The following is a 24937-nucleotide window of genomic DNA, read 5'->3' on the forward strand; positions in this document are numbered from 1 at the left end:
GTCATGGCTGTGCCCATGACGGCAACCAGGCACAGCGCAACTCATGGATGTCCACATGGCTCTAAGTATAATACTCGGTGTGTTACTCGCCATCGCACCTGACATCTGATTACCCAAGGGACCAGGGAAGCCGGCACCGTAGTGAGTAATGGCCGATCCTAGGCCACAACCTGACAGGAATAAGTCACTGATTCCATCACAAAGGATGCTCCATCTGGGAGCACTGTTGGATTCCTAGCAGCAGAGGATTTTTCTGACAACAGAAAAGATCTCCAATTTGCAGATGCGAGTACGCAGATGTCTCCACAGTCGCCGGGTGTCAATCCACTCAGCGATGCAGGTTCTGGAATCCATGGTATCAACATTCGACATGGTGGAGTATGCCCAGTTCCATTCCAGAGTTCTGCAGAAACTGATCCCCTCCAGGTGGAACAGGTTACCCCATCGGATAACAGCACAGACAATGGTGCTATCTCCAGAGGTACGTCTATCCCTATCCTGGTGGTTGAAGACAGATCCCCTCACCAAAGGGCGCCCCTTTTGGATTCTGAACTGGATAATTCTGACGACGGATGCCAGTCTCAGGGGTTGGGGCACAGTGACAGGTCCACACTCTTTTCAGGGTCATTGGATGGCAGAGGAATCTGCCCTGCCAATCAACATATTGGCACTTCGGGCGGTCTTCAAGGCCCTCCAGCTAGCCAAACTCATACTTCATGGAAAATCAGTGCAGGTTCAGTCAGACAACGCCATGATGGTGGCTTACATCAGCCATCAAGGAGGAACTCTAAGTCAGGCGGTAATGACAGAGGTGTCACACATTCTGACATGGGCGGAAGGCCATCTCCCAGCCATATCGGCAGACTTCATTCCGGGAGTTCTCAATTGGAAAGCAGACTTCCTCAGCCATCACAACGTGCATCCAGGGGAATGGTCTCTTCACCAAGAGGTGTTTCAACTCCTATTGGACCAGTGGGGCCTTCTAGAAGTGGACCTCATGGCCTCCAGATTCAATCACAAGCTGCCAAGATATGGGTCGAGGACAAGAGATGCAGAGGCACTCCTGGTCGACACTCTGTCAATAAAGTGGACCTTCCAGTTTGTGTACCCGTTTCCTCCGTCTCTCTTCTTCCTAGGATTTTGGCTTTCCTTCAAGAGGGTTTGGATCTTGGTCTCCGCTTAGCCTCACTGAAGGTGCATGTTTTGGCTCGATCAGTTTTATTTCAACGTAGGATTGCTCCTCTACCGGATATTTGTACTTTCCTGCAAGGTGTCCTTCGGATTCAGCCTCGCTTTGTCCTCCCTGTGGTTCCTTGGGATTTGGCTGTTGTCCTTAAGGCTCTCCAGAGCCCTCCATTTGAACCGCTGGCCTCAGTGGATCTCAAATGGTTGACAGCTAAGACTGTTTTTGTTCTGGCCATAGCTTCGGCCAGAAGGGTTTCAGACTTAGGGGCGCTCTCCTATCGCTCCCCATATGTGATTTTTCACCAGTACAAGGCGGTTCTTCGGACTCGCCCTGGGTTCCTTCCTAAGGTTGTCTCTTCTTTCCACATTAATGAGGAAATTATTGTTCCGGCCATTCAATCTCCAGACCTATCGGCAGACGAGGCCTCATTGGATATGGTACGTGCTCTCAGGATTTATGTGGACTGTACCAGTTTAATTCTGTAATCAGATTCCTTGTTTGTCCTCTACGGTTTTCACAAAAAGGGATGGCCAGCCAATAAACAGACATTGGCTAGGTGGATTCGTATGATGATATCTGAGGCTTACACTCAAGAGGGCCTTCCTGTTCCACCTTGTGTAACTGCTCATTCTACTCGGTCTGTGGGTCCATTGTGGGCAGCTTGCCATGGCGCCTCAGCTGTTCAGCTTTGTAAGGCAGCCAGACCTTTTTAAGGTTCTATGCATTTGATACCTTTGCCTCTCAGGATGCTTCCTTTGGGCGCCGGATTCTCCTGTCCCCACCCTTAAAGGACTGCTTTGGGACATCCCCAAGGTTTCCCTGTGGAGTCTATGGACCCTGAAGAAAGTAAGAGATATGGTAAGAACTTACCTTTGTTATCTCTCTTCTTCAAACTCCACTGGGTACCCACCCTAACGCTCCTAGCTTCAGATGGGATTCAGGCTGGTGGCCGGTTTTTCGTCTCCTATGTGAGAATGTGATTTCTGTGTGTTTCAGACTTCCTTCTCTCTTTTATCCTCCTCTGTCCTTTGGCTTATTACGAACTGAGGTGCCTCTGGCTCGAGGGCGGGGTATAGGGAGAGTGGCCCGGTGCATCCTGGGAGAGAAAAATTAACTGCGTGGTTCCCGGATGTCCAAGCCATCACCTACGCCCCAAGGTCTCCCTTTGGACCCTATGAACTTCAAAGAGAGAGAGATAACAAAGGTAAGTTCTTACCATAACTCTCATTTTTGAACTTCTGAGTTGAGCGGTGCTAAGCACTGAATAGGACGCATGTACCCCGACTCCATCTACCTCCACTGATGCCGAAATGCTAGTACCGCTATATGCCCTGGGGATATGGGGGCCCTCAGCGAGGCTTAGCTAGCGATGTCACTGGGGTCCGTTCTGCAATTGGATTCATGGAGATGGTAGGTAAGCGATTCCTCGTGGGCAGATCTTGTGCGACGCAGTCCAGGCATCCAGTGTAGGAGATGCACCAGGGGTGGCTGTGGGTGAAGGCCTCATGTAATGTGTACTCACTAAGGCAGCCGTGGCCATATCGTCTGTCACCGGGGATGGGTAGTAGACGCACTAGAACGCAATAGCTAGCGTTTACTACTGTGAGGCCAGCATACCCGTGCTGTCAAACTCGCAGCTCGGGTCCCCCCCCCCCCCCCCCCCTGACCCAGACGCAACTTCCGGTTAAGGATTCCCGTCTCTGGGTTGCTACTTCTGACCACTTCGTGTGTGACACTCGCAGTTCACAGTTTGTGCGTACTGCTGTAGGCTGGTCGTCTCAAAGGTCTGGTCTGTCTCCCTGTATATCTCTCCTCTGGGTCTGGTATATAGCGCTTTATATCCTGCCAATACCCCGGCGGGGCTGGTCAGTTGATTGAGTCAATTTGCAATTGCAATGTTTGTATTTATGCATTGTATGTGACTTTCATGCTAGCTGCTGTATACTGTGTATACTTTCTTTTGTTTTCAAACTGTCAGGTATATCTATCGCTGTATTTCTTCCCATCCCTCTGAAAAGGTGTGTGGGATTTTTCATATGTGAAGTGGGTCACATTGCATTTATACTGTACACCTTATATCGATCACACATTTGTCATATCTGAGGGTAAAGGAGAGAAGGGTGAGCCTCCGGGGCTCAAGTCATGTAAATCCAGTTTGGCAGATCTGTCTGAACAGGATTTTGTGCAAGATGGATTGTGTAGTGCCTGTTGTAAACAGCCACCTTTCCTGTCTGGTACAACTGCACCTTGGGTGGTATCTTGGTCGCAGGTTTTGTCGCAAATGCTGGACAAGGTTGCAGTGTCACGTGTTCCTGCCATGATATTGCCTACTACTGTGGGATACCTACAGCAGTTGCATCCTTCTATGTACATGTCCCCCATGAATCCATGTTGGTTTGATTCTTCTGCTCACTGTAGTCAGAGTTTGCTGCTGTCTATAGCCCCTCAGCAGGTACTACAGGCAAATAGACCAGTGACAGTAAAGCAGCAGGGCATAAGAGAGGTTCTCTTCAGACATTTGCTTCAGGATTTTGACTCAACCTCCTCATCACACTCTGATACTCAGAGTTCTGGGTCTTAGTGGAAGAAGACAATCAATCCTCTGTGGATGTCCCCTCTCTGCTGAGAGCAGTTAGATCTGTCCTCAGTATAGAGGAAGAGGAGGTGCTGCCGAAAGCTAAGACTTCGGTCTTTAGATGTCAGAAGGTGGCTAGAGATTATTTTCCTCAGTCTGAGCAACTGAGGAATCTCATGTCTGAAGCATGGTGTACTCTAAATAAGCATTTCCATACTACAAGGAATTTAGCCTCTCAATATCCATTTGCTCAGGGTGAATGTAGCAAATGGGAAGTTCCTCTATCAGTAGATACTCATGTGACTAGATTGATCAATAGCTCTACGTTACCCATTCCTGTGGAATCCTCTTCGAAGGTGGTTACACATAAAAAACTTGATAACTATTAAATATCAGTGTTTTCATTATCTGGAGCCATTACCAGGCCAGCTATGGCTGTAGCCTGGGTAGCCAAGGCTATGGAAGAATGGACAAAGTCTCTGGAGGATAGTATGCCTAATGCTACCAGAGAACAGCTGTCTTCTCTCTGTCAGATGCAAGAAGCAGCTTTATATATGGGGGAAGTGGTCATTGACACAGGTATCTTAGAGTCTAGGGTAGTGGCAGCTTCAGTTGCAGCTCGAAGAACCCTTTGGCTAAAAACCTGGAAAGCGGATGCAGGTTCCAAGAAGGCCCTGGAATCCTTGCCTTTTGTGGGGAAGGTACTGTTTGGACCAGAGCTCGATAACATAGTGTCTTCTCTGGCAACATCTAAATCTGTGGGTTTGCCATCTACGACTACAGACAGTCGTCAACTCTGTCCTTTCACCCACAGAGTAGGGCAAAGGGACAGCCTTCCTGTAGACAGGATAATTCCCACAGGAAATGGCAGACCAAGAAATCCTGGTCAACCAAGCGCCCTGCTTCCAAGCCGGACGGTAAGCACACTGCCGGATGGGGCGGGCTTCCCACTGGGGGGGTTTCAGGATTTGAGGCCGACTCCTACAGTTTTATCAGGCCTGGCATCAAACCACAACAAATGCCTGGGTTCGAGAGGTGGTCTCTCAAGGTTACGCCATCACGTTCCTGAGGCATCCCCCTCAAAGGTTTGTTGGTACAAGCCTGCCTTTAGACCCGATCAGGTCTTTGGCCTTCCGGGAGTCTATTGTGGCCCTCCTGAGGTCAGGAGTCATACTCCCCATTCTTGTGATGCAACAGGGAAGGGGATATTATTCAAATTTTTTTGATTCAGAAACCAAATGGGTCACATTGCCCTATCCTGAATCTGAAGTCTCTCAACAGATTCATCCATGTGCCCAAATTCCGTATGGAAACCCTACAGTCAATTATGCTGGCAATTGAGCCTGGTGATTTTATGGTCTCCCTGGACATACAGGATACATGTTCCTATTACACAATCCCACCAAAGATTTCTAAGATTGGCTTTAGATCAGCAACATTACCAATTTCAGGCTCTACCCTTCGGCCTGGCCACAGCCCCTCGGGTATTTACCAAGATAATGGCAGTGATGACAGCTCATCTCAGATGACAAGGGGTCAGGATGCTGCCATATTTAGACAACCTCCTGATATTAGAACAATCGCAGGAGTTGTTGCAATGTCATCTTCAGATGACCATTGTCTGCTTACAAGAGCACAGCTGGAAAATAAATTGGAAAAAGTCCTCTTTCTCCAGCTCAGTGGATAGTGGACTTGGGGGCACAGCTGGACTCTCTGGGCCAGAGGATTCTCCTACCCGAGGACAAGATTGTGGCACTACAGTCTCGTGTGCGCAGTCTACTCTGCAAACAAAGTGTGTCAGTTCACCTGGCAATGCAGGTGCTGGGCTCCATGGTATCCACATTCGATATGGTGACATATACCCAGTTCCACTCAAGGTCCCTGCAGTAATGAATTCTGTCTCATTGGGATGGTCAGTATCATCGGATAATATCTCAGATGATCTGCATCTTGCCAGAGGTTCAACTCTCCCTTGAGAGGCTTGATGGCTGGAGATGACTCATTTAGACAAGGGTCATCCATTATGGGTCCCGGATTGGGTACTCCTTACCACGGATGCAAGTCTGCGAGGATGGGGAGCAGTGACAGGGCATCACACCATTCAGGAAATGTGGTCGACCCAGGAAAGTCACCTACTGATAAATATCTTGGTGCTTTGTGCAGTACACAGCGCGCTCAGTCTGGCGCAAGACCTTCACGGCAGGCTTATCCAGATTCAGTCCAACAACACGAACACAGTGGCCTACAACAACCATCAGGGAGGCACACGAAGTCCGGCAGCCATGAGGGAAGTGACTAACGTTCTGCTGTGAGCAGGATGCCATCTTCCAGCAATCTCGGCAATATTCATCCCAGGACTCCTCAACTGGGAAGCGGACTTCCTGAGTCATCAGGACATACACGCCAGAGAATGGGCTCTTGGACAGGTGGAGACTAGCAGACGTAGACCTCATGGCATCACTCCACAATCACAAGGTCCCCAGGTACAGCTCCAGAATGAGGGACCCCTCAGCCGCCTTCATGGATTCTCTGGCGGTGAGGTGGAACTTCAGGTTGGCATACCTGTTTCCTCCAATCTCTCTCCTCCCAAGGGTCATCAGAAAATTTAAGCAAGAAGGCGACAGGATGAGACTAGTAGCTCCTGCCTGGCCCTGGAGACATTGGTTCACCGATCTGACATGTCTATTCATAGACAGGCCACTTCCACTGCCTCTATGACCGGATTTGCTACTGCAGGGTCCCTGCCTATATCCGGATTTACCTTGGCTGGCTTTGATGGCATGGCTATTGAGTCTTCCGTCTTAAAGGCCAAAGGTTTCTCTGCTTCTGTGATCCAGACGATAATTAAGGCAAGGAAGCCTGCTTCAGCCCACATCTATCACAGGATTTGGCATTCTTATTTTTGTTGGTTTTCCCAAACAAAATTTGTCCCTATGGTTTTCAAGGTTTCGAGAGTACTTGCTTTTCTGCAGGCTGGGTTAGACTTAGGTTTTCACCTGCTACCTTGAGGGTGCAGGTCTCAGTTTTGTTCCAGTGTAGAATTGCACCCCTGGCAGATGTAAGAACATTTTTGCAGGGGGTTCTCCGACTGCAACCTCCATTTTTCCCTCCGGTAGCACCATGGGATTTATCCTTGGTTCACAGGGCACTGCAAGTTCCCCCGTTTGAACCGTTGGATAGGGTGGACTTAAGATGGTTGACAGCAAAGATCCTTTTTCATCTCACTTTCTCCTCAGCTCATAGAGTTTCTGACTTGGCAGCACTGTAATGTCGCTCTCCATATTTGATTTTTCATCAAAATAGAGCTGTCCTTCGTACTAAGGCGGGTTACCTTCCGAAGGTAACATCCTGTTTCCATATGAATGAGGAAATTGTAGTCTCGGCTTTTCAGTCTTCAAACCTGTCTACAGATGAAGCTTCCCTGGATGTGGTTTGAGCCCTTCGTATCTACGTGGATCATACCAGCTCCATCAGGAAATCAGATTCGCTCTTTGTGTTATATGGGTTTTACAAATGAGGCTGGCTCGCTGGCTGCGTACGACTATTGCTCAGGTCTATACACAGGCTGATCTCCCTGTTTCTAACAAGGTGACGGCACATTCTACTCGCTCTGTCGGACCGTCGTGGGCGGTTAGACATGGCGCCTCTGCTGAACAGCTGTGCAAGGCAGCCACTTGGTCTTCCGTCCATACTTTAATCAAATTCTATGCATTTGATACTTTTGCCTCCCAGGATGCTTCCTTTTTTGTGGCGGATTCTCCTCTCTGCTCAGGAGCGTCCCCACCCTTAAGGGAACTGCTTAAGAACGTCTCCAAGGTGGACCCTATGGACCCTGAAGAAGAAAATGTTATGGTATAACATACCTTAGTTAGTGTAACTCTCATTCTTCAAGCTGCATAGGGTCCACAGGGCACCCACCCTGATGCACCTGGGATCTGTTCTTTGCTATTTTTGTATCACTGATTCCCTCTTCGTATTTTGAGTGTTTCTTGGGTACATTGTACTTCCTTCTCCACTTTCCGTCTCTTGCCGTTAGTCTTGTTTACAAATTGAATGCCTGTGGCTAGAGGCGGGGTACATAGGGAGCAGCACCAGTGCATGCTGGGAGCTTTGTAGCTGTTTGGTGCAATTGATCTCTACAAACTACATACGCCCAAGGTGGACCCTGTGGACCCTATTGACCTCGAAGAAAAAGAGTTAACTAAGGTATGTTATACCATAACTCTTATTATTTGCTGTTTTGGAGACATGGAATATTGTAAAATAAAAAAAAAATATGACGGTTAATACCGAAACAGCTGTGGGGATTACACACGGTATGATGATTAAACCCCAGAGATGACCATTCAGGACGATGATGTAATGTATGATATGCTGAAGATCTTAAACATGCTGCTGAATATTGTGCTGTTATGAAAGAAATTATTGGGAGGCTTAGGGTTAGGCACCCCCAGGGGGGACTTAGAGTTAGGCACTCCCCCGGGGGACTTAGGTTTAGGTGGCTGGGAAGGGGGGGGGTAGGTTTAGGTACTGGGGGGAAGGTTAGGGTAAGGGGGGGAGGTTAGGTTAGTAAATACTTACCTGGGGACGATCGGGATTTTCACCCATGTCGGGCAGCTGCTGTCGGGATTTGTTTGCGTCCAGCGGTAATTCACACCGATTCCATGACACTGCGGTTGTAGAGTTGCAGTGTGGTAATATGCAAATACTAGTTTCGGCCTCCCTCTTGTGTATTAGTGTATGCTGGACAGTGCACGCCTGAGATGCCCGTGGACAGTACAAATCCACTGGTGGTCCATAACACTCCACCATCAAGTCCACCATTTACACTTGCATCAGCCAATGACTGACACATCCCTTTCTGAACTCCAGCTAAACTTGGCCTCTGTAGCTGTGGCTTTATGTTTGGGAAAGCAGCTGCATTCACTGACATGCCCAGGATATGCCCCTGACACTGCCTTTTTTGCATTTACTTTAGGCCACCTCCCATTCACCACCATTTGTACTGCCTATCTGTTTGTAATGCCTGCGACTCCGTATGCCCGTAAACTCAGGGTGATGCATGCTCTGTAGGGGTTTTTAGGACTTTTTGCACATGCGCAGTAGCATATAATCACAAAAATGTGCAAAAACATCCGCACTGTGTCCACCTCTGAATAAGGCCCTCAGTTCCCAGCCTTATTAGTGGCAAAAGTCGCAAGGTTCCAGTATTTTAAACATTTCTCCGCCTCTCAGTGACTGTTGATATCAGAGTTTTATTCACACCCCACAGTAAAATCTGCAATATCAGTATCGGAGATGTGTGTAGCTGCATATTGCTGAGCTTTGAATACCCAATTTAATATTAAGATTACATTGTTTGATTTTTTTTTTTAACTGGGGTGGAATGGGTTATATAGGATGGAATGGGTATGTGATGCCGGTCGTCTGGATGCCTCCTGTCACAATACCAACAGTGGCATCCCGATGGTTGGTATCCTGACAGGGGTCAGGTGAGTATACTTGCCCTCTCCCCTATCCCTCCCGTCTTGTAGCCTAACCCTAAACCCCCCAGTGGTGCCTAATCCTAACCATCTCCCCTAGGGGTGCCTAACCATAACCCCCCCCAAAAAAACCTAACCCTAACCCCCCCCCCCCAAAAAAAAACCTAACCCTAACCTCTCTATGCTCCCTAAACCTAACCCCCCCCTGCAGCTAAGGGTGCCCCGGACTTACCTTGTTTGGGCTCGCATCCTTCGGTGTTCCAGCGTTGGAATTAGGATAGGCGTTGGTATTTTGACACCTATCTTATATCTCGTCGGAATTTCGATGTAGGTATCGAGACCAGAGGCAATATAGGATATGCTTCCCAGTCGCTCATTTCATTTTCTTGATGTCTTGGAGGAATAGGTATGACATCCCGGCACTCGGGATGCCTGCTGTCAATATACCGACAGCGGCATCCCGATGCTCCAGGATCCCTCTACCTCCAACCTTCCTTTTCTGTGCCTAAACCTAACCCTCCTACCATGATGCCTAACCCACCCGTGGGGGTACCTAACCGTAACCTCCCGCACCCTAACCCCCCATGATGCTTAAAACTAACCCACCCAGCCCCCGCAGTTAATTCCTAACAAACCCTGCTATACTTACGATTGGCATCTGGGCTGTCGGTTTTCCAGTGCCGGGATCTCCACTACAATCTGTATTCCGGCACCATCTTCTGGCCTGGCAGTGGCATTCCGACGCCGGGATTTAGTCAGCTGGATGCCGGCTGTAGGTATGTTAACTACATCCCATCTTGAATGATTGATTACGTACTTGTCAACAAGCTTTGAAGCTCTAGATTTGAATCTTAATTGTGTCAGAAATAGAAAAGATGCAAATGGCAAGTACCATTTGAGCACTCCAGGTACTGGGGAAATATACTATAAATGAGAAATTGCAGATAAGTTTTCCACTGGAGGCCTGTGTTACTGTCTAAAAACAAATAGCTGATTTTTATAGGTTTTAAGATGCTATTTTCAGAAAACATGCTAAAAAATTTTACATCACGTACCATTGTTCCACAAACTCAAATTTTTGTTTTCAGTATTTCCAGAATTATTGTATTAAACTTTAAAACAAACATTTCTGTATAGCTTTTGAGAACATTGTTTATACTATTATTTGATCAGATTTTGAAGGAGCATTCTAAGAACAAAGAGTGGTAATGGGTGAAGGTGTGGGGTTGGCTATTCACTCCTTATAATAGGTGCCAATAGTCATCATGAAGTGTTTAAAACAACATAGAAACTGTTAAAGAGGCATGGGAAGCTTTCAAAGTTGTAAAGAAATCTCTATGGAACAATAGGAACCCTAACTGTATGTTGGAAGATATGCTGATGAAGTGCAAAGACTTGGGTTGCTCAATGAGTTTAAAGATGCACTTCCTGAATTCTCATTTATTTATTTTTATTTATTTATTTATTAACAGTTTCTTATATAGCGCAGCATATTCCGTTGCGCTTTACAATTGGAAACATTGATAGAACAAAACAGGGTAATAACAGACAGACATAGAGGTAAGAGGGCCCTGCTTGCAAGCTTACAATCTATAGGGAAACAGGCATTGATACACAAGGATAGGTGCTATATATATTGCAATTTGGTCTGGCCAGAATGCAGAGTTTCTTGGTGGGCTGCTTGATCCAGTCACATAGGAATGTCGGCAAAATGTCAGGAGTATGTGAAAGAAAGACAATATGTGAGGTTATGTATGGACTGTGAGAGGGGATGTGATAAGACATGGAAGCTATGAAGGTTATGTGGTCGGTTCTGGAATCTGATAAGCTTGTCTGAAGAGGTGAGTTTTCAGGGAACGCTTGAAGGATTGAAGAGTAGAGGTAAGTCTTATTGTGTGTGGTAAGGCATTCCATAGAGTAGGTGCAGCCCGAAGAAAGTCCTGTAACCGTAAATGGGAGCAAGTAATGCGTGGGGATGAGAGACGCAGTTCTTGTGCTGAGCGGAGAGGTCGGGTTGGGAGATATTTTGAGATGAGTGAAGAGATGTATGTTGGTGTAATTCGGTTAATGGCCTTATGTGTAAGTAACAGTATTTTGTATTGAATACGGTAGAAAACTGGCAACCAATGGAGGGACTGACAGAGCGGGGCAGCAGATGATGAACGTTTGGCAAGGAAGATAAGCCTCGCAGCTGCATTCATAATGGATTGTAATGGCGATAGCCTGTTTTTGGGAAGACCAGTAAGGAGACTATTGCAATAGTCAATGCGGGAAATAATGAGTGCATGGATTAGAGTTTTTGCAGTGTCTTGTGTGAGATATGGTCGAATTTTGTATATGTTTTTTAGATGTATGTAACATGATTTTGAGACAGATTGAATGTGGGGAACAAAGGACAATTCAGAATCAAGGATGACACCAAGGCAGCGAGCTTGTGGGGTGGGGTGGATTGTTGAGTTATCAACAGTGATAAAGAGATCAGATTGGTAACTGTTATTGGCCGGTGGAAATATAATTAATTCTGTTTTAGAAATATTAAGTTTCAGGTAGCGAGATGACATCCAAGATGAAATGGCAGAAATACATTCAGTGACACGGACCAATACAGATGGTGATAAATCTGGAGAGGATAGGTAGATTTGAGTATCATCCGCATACAGATGGTACTGAAATCCAAAAGAGCGGATTAGTTTGCCAAGAGAGGTGGTATAGATTGAGAATAGCAAAGGACCTAAGACAGAGCCTTGCGGTACTCCAACTGATAGAGGTAGCGAAGAGGAGGCAGAATCAGAAAAACGAACAGAAAAAGAGCGATCAGATAGGTAGGAAGAGAACCAAGAAAGGGCTGTGTCCTTAAGACCTAGGGATTGTAATGTTTGTACGAGAAGAGAGTGGTCAACAGTGTCAAAAGCAGCAGAGAGATCTAGAAGAATTAGAAGTGAGTAATGGCCTTTAGCCTTGGCAGTGACCAAATCATTTACTACCTTAGTCAGTGCTGTCTCTGTGGAGTGCTGGGAACGGAAGCCAGACTGAAGTGGGTCCAATAAGTTGTGGGTGTTAAGAAAGTGTGTGAGGCGGGTGTAGACAAGTCTCTCCAGTAGCTTGGAGGGGCATGGGAGCTGGGAGATAGGACGGTAATTAGAGAGAGTGTTAGGGTCAGAATTTTGTTTTTTCAGAATGGGAGTAATCACTGCATGCTTGAACAGTGATGGAAAGATGCCAGTAGAAAGAGAGAGATTACAGATTTTAGTTAGGGTTGGGATGAGCACAGGAGACAGAGCTTTACTAATTTGTGAGGGTATAGGATCTAGAGGAGAGGTAATAGAGTAGGAGGATGAGAAGAGTGTAGATACTTCATCTTCATTTGTAGGGTCAAATTAAGAGAATGTGCCAGAGGGTTCAGGTAGGGAATTGAGTAGGTCACTAGCTGAGGAAGAGAATAACATTTCATTTCGGATATTATCAATCTTGTCCTTGAAATAGGAAGCAAGATCTTGTGCACAGATAGTAGCAGGTGGCTTGGGTGAGGGAGGGGTAAGAAGCAGTTTAAATGTATTAAAAAGTCGCTTGGGGTTAGAGGCTTGAGCAGAGATTAGAGATTGGAAATATATTTGCTTGGCAGTGTCCAGAGCAGTACGATAAGAGTTGTAGATAGACTTATATGTGAGGAAGTCACTTGGAGTGCGAGACTTTCTCCACTGACGTTCTACTTTACGTGAGAGTTTTTGTAGATGCCTTGTTAAGTTAGAATGCCACGGTTGACGTCTGAGTCTACGCGGAGTGTGATGGGTAGCTGGAGCTACTTCATCGAGGGCTTTTACTAAAATCTGGTTTAGCTGTGATGCAGCATTCTCAGGAGAAGTGAGTGCAGAAATTGGTGAGAGTTGTTGTTGTAGAGAGGTAGATAGTTGTTGAAAGTTAATCACATTAATATTTCTGCGGGTTTTAGTAGGTTTGGTTGATTTCACTGACATTGAGGTTGATGTAATGGAGGAAAGTGTGCAGGTGATAAGATTGTGATCTGAGAGAGGGAAAGGAGCATTAGTGAAATCAGAAACTGAGCATAGTCTGGTAAATACAAGATCAAGGCAGTGGCCCTCCTTATGAGTAGAGGAGTCAGTCCATTGGGAGAGGCCAAGAGAGGAGGTTAGAGAGAATAGTTTGGTGGCATGAGGAGATTGTGGACTGTCAATGGGGATATTGAAATCACCCATAATGATGGTGGAGATGTCTGAGGATAGGAAGTGAGGGAGCCAGGCTGAAAAATGTTCCAGAAATTGGTGCGGTGGCCCAGGCGGGCGATAGATAACAGCAACTCGCAGAGAGAAAGGGGTGAAAGTCCTGATAGAATGTACTTCAAATGATGTAAATGTGAGTGAAGGTACCTGTGGGAGAACTGTGAATGTGAAAGATTGGGAGAGTAATATTCCTACCCCACCTCCTTTACAATTGCCAGGCCTGGAGGTGTGTGAGAAGTGTAGGTTACCATGTGAAAGTGCAGCAGGGGAGACAGTGTCTGATTGTGTTAGCCATGTTTCTGTTATTGCCAGAAGGTTGAGGTTGGTTGAAATAAAGAGGTCATGGATGGATGTTAGTTTGTTGCAGACAGAGCGTGCATTCCATAATGCACATTTTAGTGACTTGGATGGTGAAGGGAGGCATGCAATATTTATGAGGTTAGCTGGATTTATAGTTTGTTGTGGGTGTGGCATGTGAGTTGGGCCTGGATTTGGAGATATGTCACCAGCTAATAGAAGCAACAGGAGCGAGATATAAATATATTTGTGGGATTTGACAGAATGTTTGTTATGGCGAGAGGTTGTGGATGTTATTGTCAATGTGTTTAGATAAGTTAAAAGCTCATATGTGTTTGTAAGAGAAGAGGAAAGTACTGAGGCAGCAATATGTACAAAAGGATGAGCTGCAGGGAGAGTAAAGGATGTAGTAGTCTTAGAGATGATTCCATGGAGTGAGATCATTAATAGAAGTTTTTGATACATTTTTGCAATACATTCAATAATGCACAACACACAAACTACTGGTAAGGAATGATATTGTAATTACCTTGTTGTAGATGTTGTTCATTGTTTGTTCAACTGTTTTTTTTTAACTGTTATATAATTACACTTTGTGTTATAACACACTTAGTGCTTATAATACACGGCTGCCATCGACATCCACGGCTGCCTCTATACTGATTCTAAACTTAAAGAAAGTCTGATTGAGACATGCTACAGCTGACCACAAATGCTAACTAATCAATGAAGAAATTTGGCACTGGGTTTGTGTAAACACAAGCAGTATCCTACCATAAACTAGGCATCACTGAACAACATCCCCCACCCAGGTAATACAAAATACAATCAAGTCATTACATCTAAATCTTTGCTAACAGAAATAAAATCCATTATGCAGAAATGTAAGAGCAATATGTTGCTTGCTAGATGGGAATGGGTAACATACTTTTTAAAATCCAAACAGCTGATCTGAGTGATTGCAAAGCACTGTCATTTAGACTATTTCCCCTAAAATCTTGGTGCTGTAAGTGAAGAGCAGGGGAAAAGATTTCATCAAGATATCTAGGAGATGGAACGTCAACATGATTGCAGACTACTGAGAATACCTCTGTAGGTAAATATTAATTAAAATAACCTACTTATTTTTTTTTTAGTCAGAATATAAAATAGTGATTAACAAAGGCAGAAATGGCTTGTTCTTATCCATTTCTGCCTTTGTTAATCACTATTTTACATTCTGACTAAAAAATATAAGTAGGCTATTTTAAATAATATTTACCTACAGAGGAATTACATGTAATATTTGGGTTTTCAGTTTAGTGTAACTTTGTTCCACATGGAATATCAAACTCCAGATTTGTTTTTACAGTTACCCCTCAGAGTACTGTGTATGCTGTGGATTTTACATTTTTATCAGGTCACCCACTAGAGATAATAGAGGTAAATTTAGGTGAAAAACAAGCATTTTCACAGTGCTCTAATTAAAAAAATTAGACCAGATGGATAACGCAAACTTTGTTTGGGAAATCTTTGAGTATATAGCTATTCCAAAAAAAAAGTGGCAGCTCTGAAATTTTATTTCTTCCCACTGAAATGCAATCCAAAAAATACTTATTTTTTTTTTAAATCTGACAAATAATTTTGTGCTTAAATTTCAGTCTTAAGGAAGTTAGGTATGGAAATAGTTATATGACAAAAACTGTAGCTTGAAATGTGCTGAAAATAATAGTTTTTATCCCAGCTTATCTGAGCTGAGATATTGCATTTACCCCAAACGTCCGCAACAGTGAAAAATGTCATATGCCATAATACAAAAATGGCCACCATCTTCATATGAAGGTAAACAAAAATAAAGTAATGGTGGTTTCTGACAATTAACTTACAGGGGTCATCAAAAACTAAAATATAAAATATTTAAAAAAAAATGGTTAAGCAACCAGGGCTAGACCACTCCACATGGATTGACCCTATAAGTATTTGTAAACATACAAAAAATGGATTTCTATCAAAAATTTTGGTCATAAAACAATTTTTAACGTTTTTTTTTACAAATAAATTATTGTATTTTTTTTTTATATATAATATATATATATATATATATATATATATATATATAATGTAAATCCGGCACTCCACAATATTGAAATACTTGCCCGGATGCCATCCAATGGTTAAAACAACCAAAAATATACACAAGTAACAGCAGCACTCACAGGACTGTTGTAAAGAAGACTCACGACTCAGATAGGTCAAAGTTCAACGTTTGTCTGGCGACTTTTATCAAGAAAAAAGTGATGCAGTGCATACCTTTATACCCAGTGACATCCCATAGTGACCATGTGCAATGCACCTTGCGCCGTCCATCAGGTCAGATGACGTCTTCAGGGCGGGACAGGGTGCGCCTACAGTGGTGCGGCCGCATGGAGCGTAGTTGCCATGGTGAGTGACCAAGGCAACCCGGCTCCAATGTGTGTAAACAAATACAGAGCAGCTGCATGTCTCACTCCATACCGCGATTGGCGCACGAGGGGGAGAGAGCATGCAGCTCATATTGAATGGGGATGGCAGCAACTATGCTGGACTGTCTAATAAAACTGAACACCATAAGTTGTAGTGAAGTGTGTTATTCTTATTCATAAATAATTAATCTTGTGACACTGTAAGCGGTAGCGCAGTCTAACATTCAACTTTACACTGTTTTCCTCAATTGTGAATAAATGATTACTCTACACACTGACAAGACCAGAACAAAGTGCTAAATAGCATGCATTATATATAAAACATCACTAAGTGGTAGCGCAGTGTGTTATTCTTTCTTATTCATAAAAAAATCTAGGGACTCTGTAGGTCATTGATACTGCAGTGTAATATTTAAAATTGGTACAAATTGTCGTGTGTGCTATACCCACTAAATCCGTGTTTGTTAATATGGAGAACGATCAATTATGACCTGAGAGGAGAACAGGAATCACATACTAGTGCTGGAGCTGCTGCCAGTGCCACCAGTCATTACGATACTAGTCCATCTACATCATCTACTAAAGCTGATGCCCAAGGGCATACAAGGCTTAAGTCAGGGCATCTAAAATCAAGAACCAATCTTTTACAGTGGTAAAGAAGAAAACATCAAAGGGAAAATTAGCTGCAGAAAGACATAAAATTGGCTATATGCCAGTTTCACCACATGAAGTGGCAAGGAAAGGCTAAGGCCTTGGCCTTTATTTATGACTGGTGGTTCTGCCTCTTATGATGTAAGCACAAGTGAATATGCGACATAGAAATTGAGGATGCTTCTGTGGAAGTGCACCAGGATGAGCAGGATATTTGTGTAGCCGACGCTAATGAGGATGTTGTGTAAATTAGGCACCAGTGGATGAACCAGTTGCTGCCCATTATAAGGAAAAGCCCATTGTCATGCCTGTGAACAAGACAAAACAATCTTGGTTGTATTGACTCTTCTGCATCACCAGTGTTTTTTTGGGGGAAAGTTTAGTTTTTTCTCGGCAGATGCACTTGTTGGAGAAACTGAAGGAGAAGCCACCGCTATCATGTGCCACTTGAGCTGACAATTTGCTTACCAACAGCTCTTTGCATCTCTTCAGATCTGTGCCCGTTGAGAAGAAAGACACAACATCGTCATCTCTTCTGGGATAAAAATCAGCAGCAGGCATAGCGCTCAAGGATTCTCAAGAAAGACTTTAACCTTAAATCTTGCATTTGCTCTGTCTCTGTTCTGCTTGTCCACATATCTGTGGTTAAGTGGACAATGGGTACCACAGCATTTTGGAGGCCACTAATTTAATTTATTTTTTAATGTGCCTGTACAGGTTGGGAAATGCTTTTCTAGTGAATTGGAATCTTTGCAAACAAATGTTTAACAGTCAATTGTTTTTGAAAGCACTATTAGTAGTTTTCCCTGTCCCCTTGTGGGATGAAAATCCACTCCCAGCAGCAGCAGGCAAGGATTCTTCTGGGGCAAGGACTGATGTGAATGAGTAAAATATTTTTTGTATATGCCTGCCCTCCTCCCTCCTAAATTTGCTTCAGAAATCAAAAAATGAAATAAAATTTACTACCAATCAACCCTTCCTGTCCCTGCCTTCAACTGCATACATACTCCAACCCCCTCAGGCCTCTTGAATAATAAAAACATTTGTTTGCCATGTTGGAAGTTGAACTGCCACGTGTTTGTGCCGCCACTGCTGCCGCTTAGCTTAGTCAGCCAGCTGGCTTGGTGCAAATTTTGGGCCTAAACCGGATGAAAACAATATTGTGAGCTGTGAGGTGGTCAACATTGACTGGAAACGAGTGGAAAGTAATGTTATTGAGGCTAATACCGTAGGAGAAAAAAAAATAAATTGTGATTTTAGCAGATTTTATAAATTTTTGAAAAAAAAAATACAGACCCAAAACACCCAAGGGGTGGTTTTGGCAAATCCAGATCCAAAACCAAAACACGGTCGGCGCACATCTCTAATTCTGTTGGGCTAAACTCTTCTCATTGTCTGTGCAGCTAGGGTACTTCATGTGGTATTTGTTACTTATTGAGCCCTATCAATTTGTAATTTTGATGGCGGGTGCCAAACTCACTGGTTCGCATTGTGCCTAACAAAAATAATATATATTCAACAGTACATAATATAGATATAAAATGTTCATAATTCACCTATTATTGTGGAACTGTTTCACATTTAAAAATGTAGACAGGTTATTGCATTTTGCTCAAGTTTCTGTCTGTGCAGTTTGTTGTGATAAATGCAGCTTACATTGTGGTAGTGCTGTAACAACAGTTGTGCTTATTCTGCCACAACATCTGTGCATCCATTGCCAGACTGTGAAAAAGAACTATAATTGCATTAGATAGAAGATGCAAAGTATCCAGTAGTTTACATAGAAAAGTGAAAGAAAAGAAACTAGATGTAACCACAGCATCAACAATAAATGAAAGCGTAGTAAATACATGTTTTAGAGTCCTGCATATTTGGTGTAATGATCTTGAAAGGAACATTCTGCATGGTGTTAAGTGGTGTGAACTGCTGAAGAAGGTTGAGGATCTACAAAACTACAAACTCTAGTAATCAAGTACCACCAACAGGTCATGTTTTATGGATATCTTTAATCATGCTCTGGTGAGTTAATCTATTTTGCTGGGTCAGTAATTATCCCACCTGCTTCCACAGACCGAAATCCTCAAACATGACCTGTTGGGGATACTTGAGGCTTGAGGTTGAGAAACACTGTAATAGTGCATTATTAATAGATATGTTTATGCTGATTTTTAGCTGCTGCTAAACTAAAGCATTTATAATGTATTTTATATGTGGTAAATATTAGTATTATTATGTTGATTATATATAAATATGTTTGTTGGATATAATCAGTTCAACGTCTATATGGTTTCTAACATGTGACTATTAATTCCAGTTAACAAGACTATATGGGGATTCCTGTCCATTTTCTGTGGGTTTTCCCAGGAAAAATGCCCAATATTTGCTAATCAACCCTAAAGCAGGGATGTAACAGAGTGAGCACTGTGTGAGGTTACCGGTGGTATATTAGATATATGTAGATGAACCCTATCTGGCTGTATTTTACTTGCAATGGAGTAACTTGTGTTTCATTTTGCTTGCAATTCAATAAAATTAGTCACCTGTACATGATATACATAGCCAGCCATGGAAGCTCTATATTGCCAACTAGCGACTTGCCCCGGCTTCGCATGGGAGCAATTTCATCTTGCCACAGCCCCCTGCTACTCACTCCTGCCCTCTGTATCTCACCAGTGTCACAATTCCCACTGCAGCTGGCTATAGCCCGACCACTGGGATGTGCTGGGAAGGGCAGGAGGATCATGGATGAGAGATTTGTATTGCAGCTACCATAATCATTATCAGCAGCATGTCCCCAGGGCTGGAGCACCTGTGCATATTTCCACAGACTCCATGCACATCTCTCCTCATCTGCCAAACATGGTGATGAGCAATGTCCTCTTTGCGCAATGTACCCTGTATTTCCTGGGCTTCCTGTTGAGCGTTCTCACCATGATACCCCTGTCCAAGAACAGCACTGACTTCCATGGGAGGTGCCTTCTTTTCACCAAGTGCATATAGCTGAGCGGGAACATCATGCTTGAGAGAAAGTACCTCACGGTGGAGGATTGGTGTACAGAGCCGTCTGCAGGCTCAGCATAGGAATGGACATCGGAATCAGATGGTCACTAACCATCGATATTTTTGTTCTGAAGGTAGTGTTTTTACCATTTGATGGTGGCAGTCCAAAGTTTGCCATCATTGAATGGAAATCATTTGATGGTGTTCCAATGGTTGTTTTTTTTTAATTCCTGATATCTAAGCCTCCCTTGGCTCCTTCCTGGCTACTGTGTCTGTATCAGAGCATCTTCATGGGTTCATTGGAGGCTGTCTCCCACTCTCTGTCTGCCTCAGACCTGACCCTGCTTAGTCCCTGACTCCCTCCCCTCTCTAGGCTGCTGCTAAGCAATAGGGCACATTGATATCTCTGATTGTCTCACTGTCCCAGAGAGCCAGTCAGAGTGCTTGAAAAAGTTGCTGTCCCTATCTATAACCACTGTGGAGCTGGTGAATTTGCCCATTAATATATCTGGACTGTGTACCTGGACGAGGAATAGTCCATTGCCAACTAAAAACTCCAGCCACTATTGCCGTGAGTTGGGCTGCGGCTGCTGCCGAACTGAACGGAGGAGACATATGTTATTGATGTACTGTGCCAGCTTGGTCTGACATTGCCGGGCACCTGATGGGAAGTGCCACTGCAATTATACTAGCACCGATTGCCACGCTCGTAATGCACTTAAAGATCTGTATTCAGTGCGACTAACAGAGGTAATTATTGTGGGGAGAACACCATCATCCGTGGCTATATACCCCGAACACGGAATACAGTTAGCAGGAGAAACATGAGTAGATCGGCTAAGCCGCTGGGGGACGCCCCGGACTCTACAGTGTAATCCAGTTTGAATTGATACTTTCACAGACAGCCCGATTGGATTTTTTCCATGGCTAAGCATGGAACATTGTATGTGTAATAACTAAACACGCTATATACCAAGCAGAGCTACTGCTGCTGAGAATACTTGACCTCCGCTGGATAGACATTTGTCATAACTATCTAGCTAACTCTCTTACGGGACTCTTTTTTTGCAATTTTCAACAATTTAAGCCAAGTATATATTTTTTAGCTTGACATCCATGGGAACCATTAAATGTGATTTGTATTCATTAATGAAGTAGATTTAAATGTTTTTAGAGATATACAGTATAATGTATATGTATTTTTATGTATGATTTAATTTATGTTTATCTGCTATTAAATACTGTAGATATTTTGTGTAACCAGCGCTGCATTGTGTTACTAGTGTTTCCAATCAGTTGGATACATTTTTGGCATTTTTGTTATATACGATTTAGTGTGGGGGTAGCAAATCCACTGGAAATTGCATGCTGCAGGTGCCCTTAATTATTGATTATAATTGGTTGTCCAGCGCAGACGGTCAGTTTTCTTTCCTATAATGCAGCAGCAGTCAGCTACTCACTCAGCACAACAGTGTGTTCTGTGATTTTCTTAATTCCAAGCATCAGTTTCAGATGATGTCCTGCTGTTTTAGCACCATGGCCATCTCCTATACAGCAGCTTGGTGCAAGATTTTTTTCTATATAGCATAGTGAAAACCCCATCAAAATCCATCCAGTGGTTCAAGAGAATAGGCTGAACGAATACACAGACCTCCAAACCGGGGACTTTATTTGAGAGAGAGAGAGAGAGAGAGAGTGAGAAGATATAAAGGACTATACAACAGCATGTAAGTACAATATAGTCTCAAACTGCTGTTTAGTATTGCATAAGCACTGCAACCATACTGATCAGTCCAATATTTGTTTTATTTAAGTATAGATGTTTTCTTTCTTACTGGCTGTAGAAGACATTAGAAGCAGATTATTATCAAGAAAATTAACCTGGTCCACATCTGAAATCTTAAAATTCTGTTGCACAAACCGCATACAGGCCCTGATTCGGAGCCGGTCGCTATGACAGAGCGCTCGCTCTGAATCAGGGCCAGTCTTTTTTTTTTTTAGAACGGCCTCCTGGCGGCTCGCATAGCTGTGGGTGACCACCCACAGCTATAGCAAGCGGCCAGGAAGATGGTCGTGATGGTCAAGACCATCGCGACCATCGGGCTTGCGACAAGACCCTTCTGGTAGGGTCTCGTTGTCGCAAGCCCCAGAGAGATTTTGGCTCTAACAGAACCGAAATCTCTCCCACTGACATCACTCGTGATGTCAGTGGGGCCGGCCCCAAACGGAGGCATTCACATGGGACCGCCTCCATTTGGGAAGCCACTCCCCTGGCCTGCCCACCAAAGGGGGTATGCTGTCACTCAACATCGACAGCGTGCCCCCTTTGGTACGAGACCCGGAGCAACGGATTTCCCGTCGCTATCCGGGTCTCGCGCATACGCATGACATAGTCGGCTCCGTCGTGCACATGCACTCTGGGCCACCATCGACCCGGTTGCGAGCGCTCAGCGCTTGTGACCGGGTCTGAATCAGGCCCTCAGTTCACCTTTTTAAGAGCAAAATGCAATCAGTACTGTGATAAGTGGCCCCAAACCATCTGTGACAATTTTACACATGAAACTTTATTTTTAAATTGTTTATTTTTTAAATTTTCCATTTATACCCTGAATAACAAAGTGAGCATGAGACATGACAAATATGCACATTTTGAAAAAAAAAACAATACAACACCCAGGTCTGGCATAAATGAGGACAAAAGGAAAGTAAACAGTATTAGAGACCACACAAAATATAATGTATAAAATTGAGCATATTTAAAGGAGAGACTAAGGCAACCATACAACAAGTACCTAAACCCCATATGATATAATAGCACCGTTTAGACCAGCACAACAGACAAACAAAAGATCAGTAGAGGTACGCACCAGTAGAATGAAAAAAGTTCCAGCCTATAAAGAGGATCAAAGAATTTGTTATAGAAATGAGAGATAGCCTTATTAGGAGATGCCTCAGGGGTGGGCTTGCAGTTCAGCATATCTCCAGCAGTGCATATTGTACCTGACCAGGTTATGTGGCTTTTGGTGATAATAGTCAGGGCTGGCCACACTACTGCTGTCCATATAGATGTTACATCACGCTTTTGTTTCCTAGGCCCAGCACATTTTTCCACTGTGAAACCCCACCCTCTTTTCTCTGTGAAACCCCGCCCCTTTTTCCACTATACCATATCCCCGCACCAGGGGCGTCTTAAGAGAGGTGGGGGCCCGTGTGCACTCCCCTTACGGGGTTCCCTCCTCTCTCCCCTGTGGCTGGCAGCTGACTGACGTGGCTAGTAGTGAGCCACCGGAGTCTTAGTAGACTCCAGGCTCTAGAGTGTACCCAGAGTCTACTGCGCATGCGCACAACGCCGGAAAAATGGCCGCGGCAGCCATTATCTGGGGTTCTATGCATATGCAGTAAACTCCAGGCACTAGAGTGTGTCCGGAGTCTACTGCGCATGCGCAGAACACTGGAAAATTGGCAGCAGCGGGCATTTTCGGGTGTTCTGAGCAGCGCTGACACCCGACACTGTGCAGTGTGTGCAGTGCAGGGCCCCCCTGGTTCTGGGGGCCCGTGTACCCCACACACTGCACCCATTATAGATATGCCACTGCCTTGCACTTCTCCCCTAGTCACCTCCCCTAATGCCTGTTCCATTCTGCTTCCTCTCCAGTCTCCTCTCCCTGGCCAGCCTGTCTGAGCATATCCTCCTCTGTAGCTACGCAGTCAGGGCCTGATTCAGAGCCGGATGCTCTGACCAGAGCGCTCGCTCTGAATCAGGGCCCTCCTACCTCAACTCGGAGCGGCCTCATGGATGCTCGCATAGCTGTGGGTTAACACCCACAGCTATAGCGAGCGTCCATGATGATGGTCGCGATGGTCAAGACCATCGCGACCATCGGGCTTGCGACGAGACCCTGCAGTAGGGTCTCGCTGCCGCAAGCCCTGGAGTGATTTTGGCTCTATCAGAGCCAAAATCACTCCCACTGACATCACTACTGATGTCAGTGGGGCCGGCCCCAGACGGTAGGCGTTCCCATGGGAATGCCTCCGTCTGGCAGCCACGCCCCCGGCACGCCCACCAAAGGGGGCGTGCTGTCACTCACCATCGACAGCACGCCCCCTTTGGTGCGAGACTCGGAGCGACAGCTTGGCTGTCGCTATGCGGGCCTCACGCATGCGCACGACGAAGCTCCCTCCGTCGTGCGCATGCGCATTAGGGCTCCATCGACCTGCTTGCGAGCGTCCTACGCTCGCGAGCGGGTCTGAATTAGGCCCTCAGTGTGCTGGCTTACCTCACTCTTCACAGTGAGGTAAGTATATGGGGAGGGGTGGGAGCATTAATGGTCACCAAACACAAATAACTAATGTAGTGTGAATGAAAGAGGTGATTGTCAAACTCACTAAGAGACAGAAAATAGTAAATACACTGCGCTCTAATATTTAAGCTGGGACACAAGCAGTGATATATAAATAAATATGTATTTTATTCCACCATAGACATACATGTAAAATTCCTCATGTAATGTGACTGAATCAAGACATTTAAATAACAAATAAAAATATATAAATATAAAAATAAATGAAGATAAATGTAGATTTAAGGAGTTGATCAGGCTCCTAATCTATACATAAGCAGCAATGGAACAAGTGATAAGATACAAAATTTGTAGCAACAATAAAACTGGATACAAACCAGTAGGAATGAATCGATACAATATTGCATGTAAAAATTAATGATGTCAGGAGATATTTTATATTAGTAAATGCAGCTTAGAAGACATAATCCACATCAAGGGTAATTGTTAAATCCGGTATAACCCCTGTATAACTAAGGTGCAGTCCAGTAGATGGAGAATGTATATTGAGCGGGCAAAGTACCTGTAGCAGGGTCAAGGGAACCGGAGAGCGTTATAACCACAAAGGGAATTGCAAATACACGGGACTCCTGTCTCCGTTCCAACCGTGGGAGCATTAATGGTATTGTTATCTGGTGGGGAATATATTAATATTAAAGGGGATAGGGGTTGTAGTCATTGTATAGGGGTATATTATTGTTATCAGAGGGATGTAATAAAATTAAT

This window comes from Taudactylus pleione, unplaced genomic scaffold (assembly GCF_031769625.1).
Source record: "Taudactylus pleione unplaced genomic scaffold, aTauple2 ptg000086l, whole genome shotgun sequence".
In the NCBI taxonomy this organism is placed as follows: Eukaryota; Metazoa; Chordata; class Amphibia; order Anura; family Myobatrachidae; genus Taudactylus; species Taudactylus pleione.